Here is a 4,815-nt window from a genome sequence, read left to right as displayed (position 1 = left end):
GAAGGGGGAATTAAAGGGTTCGCTTTTCTCTGGTGTTTCCTGTGACCCGTTGTTGAGCAAGTCAATTGCATTTTGTACTCTACATCACGAGTGATACAGAATAAAGAAGTGGTTTGAGAGATTGTAGGAACAGTTACTATATTATGTTGCATTAACAATCGTTGTTGTCAGTGCAAAAGCGCCAAAATTCGCTCTTCAGAAATTCTTTGTGCTGATCGAAGTGGACGATTGAGCCAGTAGGTGATTCATGATCGAATTTGTGCTGGCTGTAGTGCAAAGTTGAAAGAGACTGCGCCTACAGAACATGATAGGAGAGCTTCAGGAGAACTTCCAGCCCATTAGAGTAACCTATTGGTGTATCTGCGCCAACAGGATTCAAGACAATCACCTCGAGCATATGAGTCAGTCGACCGTGAGAAAAAAAAAGGAAAAAAAAGAAAGAAAAAAGAAGAAATGCAATTAGGATAGATAAGTGCCTTTTTTAGCGGGATCTAGAGATTATTACACAACACGTCAGTCGTATATGTTCTACCATACGTTCATTCCTAACAAAAAAAAAAACTAACCAAGTTCACATTTTCCGGTGTACAAGGTCATCTTTCAACGACTGTATCATTTTTGCACACCCGCTTAGACGGCGCCAAGCTTGCGGTGGCAGTCACATTTCAATAAGAAATAAATGAAAACAAATAAAAACTATCTTTAACTTCCTTTTTTTTACTCTCATTCCTAGCGTTCTCAAACTTATCCAGTTTTAATTTGAGGTAACGCAACGAGCAAACGAGCAGCACCTAAGTGGTACACCAAAGGAAATTCGGTTATTAAGCAACCACAATATCCTGTTCGTACCCAAACATAATGCTTCCCGCTAGCTCAAAAAGAAACTCGAAAAGCAGCATGCTGCTCCAAAAGCTCACCGGTACGGCAGCGCAAGAAACTAAGCAAACAAACAAATAAAAAAACGCGATTCTCTTGATACATCGTGGGCGCGTCTATAACGGCCAGACATTTGGCACGGCACGTCTAGAAAAACTGCCAATTCATTGCCAGTCGTCGACGTCGAGATAACGCCGACAAACAGCGCTCTTTTCTGCGCACCGAGGTGAAGCGACAGTCTCGGGGCGTGTGTACTGTTTCTTTTGATTCTCTTTTATTTAGTGCCGCGTCACTGCATACGTCATGGCGGGACTTTTGAATTCTTTAAGGTCGATACGCCACGTGGTGTCGTTCACGCGAACTAGGCCGCTGGTGTCCAGAAAAGCTGCATATGAGCGAGTATGGAGCTTTCATAAAAAAAAAAAACGCCTTCATCCGGTAATCAATATAGCGTCGGTAGTTTCGTAAAAGCTTGGGCTGCATGCATACTGGTAATTTAGTGATTAAAAGAAGAAAAATGGCCTTTAACTATTCCAAGGTATCATTGTTTTGGGGTTCTCCCGTCGGCGCTAATTATTCGAAAACTATTCAAAAAATATTCGGCATTTCGAGTATGTACTATTCGATTCGAGTACCGAATCGAATAGAATGCTATTCGATTCGTTATTCGAAATTTTCGAATATTCGCACACCCCTAGAAATATGTCTTCCGTATATATTTTTTGTTCGCCCCTATTTGCTGTTTGATCTTGACGCCACTTTCAGCGACGCGAGTGACGGGAGTACATTTCCGCTTAGTTCGCGCCCAGCATATACCATCACAACGTAGGAATGGCTTCAGCTTACGACGGCAAAGCAGGCTGCCGCTCGTTAGGCACTCCATCCGCCGTCGCATTGATAAACTCTCTTTCTCCCTCTCTTTCTCTTTGTATCTTTTTCATGCACCTTTTCCGTCTCTCCTCGAAGGAAGTTCGGCGCCTCGATGCAGGAATTGGCGGCAAAGTTGCAAGTGAACGGTGTTCTTTCACCCAGTGTCTTTCAACGCTCTAGACTGTTCGCACGGTCACCGGCCGAGGCGTCAGTGTGAGTTTTCATTGGGTGCAGTGGTCTGGTGTAAGACAGGGAACAAGGCTAAGTACCCGTGCTTCATGTGACCGGTGATCTCTCGAACTTCGTTCTCCCGAAGAAAGTGAACAGCAATGTCCCGCAGACGAACAAACAGGTGGACCTGGAGAAGACTGTGCCGTAATGTTCGGAACCGGCTACGTTGTACAATGGTCCTCGTCTTGACTGTAGGGGCGATGTTAATCTGTCTATATATGTAAGTACTTCACAGCTGGCGATGAGATGACGTCGCGGAAAGTGTGCTTCATAAGATGCGCGGAACGTCGTTGAGAAATGAAATATTCGGTCTCTTTGTAGCGTTAGTGTCAAAGCCGTTCTCCGTGTCAGAGTATCGTTTCGCTTGTCCCACCCGAATGCGTGCCGACTAGGCCGGTACTTCTCCACCGCGGAATTCGAATTTTTTGGTGTGAAAAGGTGTTTAGGACTGGTTTGATGACGCACTTTATCTAAGCCAATACCTTAGTCAGTGATAGAACTATGGGGATCCATACGGCTAGCTCATCCAGTAGTTATTTTTGTTGAATTTTCAGGTTTCGTTAGACCAGCGCCACTATTTTTTCAGTGCCTGGGCTCATGTTGAATTTGACTTGGATTGCTTGGATAAATTGGGTTTAACGAAATTTGGCTTAACTAGATTTAATTATGCTCAGAAAATTAAACGGCGCAATGCTCAACTATGCTTAATCAGATTTATCTATACTTACGTTTATCCCGCCTAAGTATCCTAATTAGACCTAATTAAAATAATCATGTCACATGGAACGTGGGTATCTAGGGCGTGTTTGCTTCGATCTCAGACTACTTAATCAGTCATAATTATTATGTAGGTCTAATTGCAGTAATTATAAGTAGCCGCCGAACTTAATTATGCTCGACTCAGTCAGGAGTAATTAGTATATTCCTGAGCTTAGCTTCTCTGGGCTCATGGGGAATTCGGTTTGGATTAATTGTCCACGCTTAGGTGTAGCTTATATAGGTTTAATTATCTCGGCTTAATTAGACGATACTATGCTCAACTAGATTTAATTAGGATCCGCTTACATACCTCGGCTCAACTAGGCCCATGTAGTAAGCTTATCTTGAGTTAACGTGGCAAAGGCAGGCAGGCTGAATTTTCTGGTGACGCAACATGGCGTCACAAGGAAACAGAGTTAATTACGCTTGGATTTATCAGGTTATGCGATGCTAGCTATGTTTTGTTAGGCTAATTAACCGTTGTAAAAAGCAATGCTTGCCTGGCGCTTGAGCCGGCCCCGCCGCAGCCGCTACGTAATACAACGGCACAGATGTGACGGAGCAAAGAAAGCGACACACAACCATGTCAGACAAAGCGACCACCTGATGACGGGACGCGCATGCGCAGCGCTGCTTCAGTCGTGGTCTCGACAGTGGGCGCCGCGTCGGTAGATGGTGCGTCGATACATTCTGCCACGCGTTCCCGTGGTCCGTATACTTTTGCTAACGCCTATTCTGCATGCAGTCTCTCTGGCCGTGCTGCCGGTGCCATTCATGCATTAGAATTGAATAGTGTTCACGTTTTATTTTCTATTTCAGGTGTTTGCAACCGCGTGATCCGCATGCTTCAGTATGTCGCACTTGTGTACCACTGTGCAAATCGGACGGAAAGAAATGTGGCGTTTTTTTTTTCTAAAAGAGCAAAGTGCACTTTCACTGAAACTGAGGAAAACGCACTTTTTTGCTGCTGACAATATGGTCGCGCCTGCTCCAACAGTTTTTTGCCAGTGTCTTCCTGCCCCCTAAATACCTCAGATCTATATTGCGGCTAAAATTTATATACCCCACTATCGTCGGTATTCAAAGTAAAATTTGTATTTGGCTCTTATAGATTAGAACATTTCATTTGGGATTGAATTAGCTCGTAAAAGAAGTCTAAAACCATTCGAATGTACGGTGTAGCAATATTTTTCGATAAAATTAACATCATCCTTGTGCTTCCGTCGGTGCCGTCAATCGTCGCAAGGGCGTAAAGGCGATGACTAGACTTCAGTGTTGGGCAGTATCGAAGATACACGTATCTTAGATACTATCTTAGATACTCTTTGGGTATCTTGTATCTGTATCGCGATACGTTTTGCAAGACGAGTATCTGTATCTGTATTTCCGATGCATTAAGAAATGTATCGTGTATCTTAAGATACAAGATACTGCTATAGAAACAGCACCGTGTGAAACAATAAACGTTGGCTGAACTCCACTTCTTAAGCTGATATAGCTGCCAGTGAGCCACCAGAATAAAACAAAACAACGGTGACATTCCTTCATCTTCCGGCATTGTAGCGAGCACAGGCGGTTAGGTATACGCGTCCCCATTGGTGGAGCAGAGTCACGTGATGGCTCTCGAACCATTTCGACAAAAACAAGCGCGCGAACATCTACGCGCTGCCGACCTTTTGTTTTCTCGATGTTTTTTTCTTTATTTTTAGTTGTGTCGGTATAATGACAGTTGGTGGTAGCGACGGCACTTTGTTGCGTACTGCGATGCGTGAGGCGTCTTCCGCTCAAATTCCGACGCCACTATAGTGTCGTCAACGAAGTTTGTCTCGCGTGGTGCTTTGTTGCAGTCTCTAGAATGCAAGAAATAGGGTTTCTTTGCGTCTCGCTGCTTGTCACACGTCAGCGATTGGAAGGATCTCGCGGATGTAAGCTTCACTTACGTACGATGAGATTGACTTACTACGCATTTGAGAATCTCACAACAGCTGCACCACAGGTGCCGATGCTAGATGCAATAGAACAATAATTTACGTAACAGAAGATATTTTGGCGTACTGTATCTTGTTCTTCCTGCTAAAA

The 4,815-nt window shown here is 44.0% G+C and overlaps 1 long non-coding RNA gene across 1 annotated transcript in view; it reads left to right on the top strand.

The window, feature by feature from the left end:
• The first annotated feature begins 1,974 nt into the window (after nt 1-1,974).
• Nucleotides 1,975-4,815, top strand: part of LOC119399100 (uncharacterized) — a 27,741-nt gene continuing 24,900 nt past the window's right edge. The window contains exon 1 of the long non-coding RNA XR_007416961.1: nt 1,975-2,197. This is a non-coding gene — a long non-coding RNA (uncharacterized LOC119399100). The remainder of the gene's footprint in view (nt 2,198-4,815) is intronic.

This window comes from Rhipicephalus sanguineus, chromosome 7, assembly GCF_013339695.2.
Source record: "Rhipicephalus sanguineus isolate Rsan-2018 chromosome 7, BIME_Rsan_1.4, whole genome shotgun sequence".
NCBI lineage: Eukaryota > Metazoa > Arthropoda > Arachnida > Ixodida > Ixodidae > Rhipicephalus > Rhipicephalus sanguineus.
Note: the sequence above shows the minus strand (reverse complement) of the source record. Positions and strands in the feature narration are given on the sequence as shown.